This window comes from Aplysia californica, unplaced genomic scaffold (genome assembly GCF_000002075.1).
Source record: "Aplysia californica isolate F4 #8 unplaced genomic scaffold, AplCal3.0 scaffold00026, whole genome shotgun sequence".
NCBI lineage: Eukaryota > Metazoa > Mollusca > Gastropoda > Aplysiida > Aplysiidae > Aplysia > Aplysia californica.
The window spans coordinates 1,401,633-1,402,284 of NW_004797296.1; positions in this window are offsets into that span (position 1 = coordinate 1,401,633).

Sequence of the window (652 nt, forward strand, 5' to 3'; positions counted from 1 at the left end):
TGTGTGTGTGTGTGTGTGATCACTGGTTCACTCTAATATGTTTATTATTTTTTGGTGTAAATATTGCCTTCGCCTGTGACATACACCAATTCCTCAGCGTCCATAGTTATACCCAAACTTCTTCTTGGTCTCGTTAGAGGCAAAAATAATATACCAAGCGCAAATGCTCAAACATTTTGTAAAAAGTTCTTGGCATGATAACACAATGATGTACCCACATTTTATTTTTGTAAAATGTGGCTTCGGCCAAGTAGACACAAAAATGTTCAACACTCGTGGTTATATCCAAACTTCCTCAAGGGCTCGACAGAAACAAGATAATATTTAGAAGACAAATGCTCATTAATTTTATTGTAAAAATTTGTTCCGTACATGGCTCATCAAAAGATGATATAGATTTTATCACTTTACTTTTTGTTAAATTGTAAAACGTTGTCTTGGCCTTGCAGATACATACACCAACTCCTAAACGCCCATGGTTACACCCAAACTTCATCAAGGGCTTGATACAATCAATGCAAATATGTGTTTCGAATACTTATGTTAATAAACGACTGTATAAATTCGTTATGGTCATATCCCATCACAACATAACGCACCCACAATGACATTTCTTTTTGTAAAATGATGCCACCGCCTGGCAGATAGATCT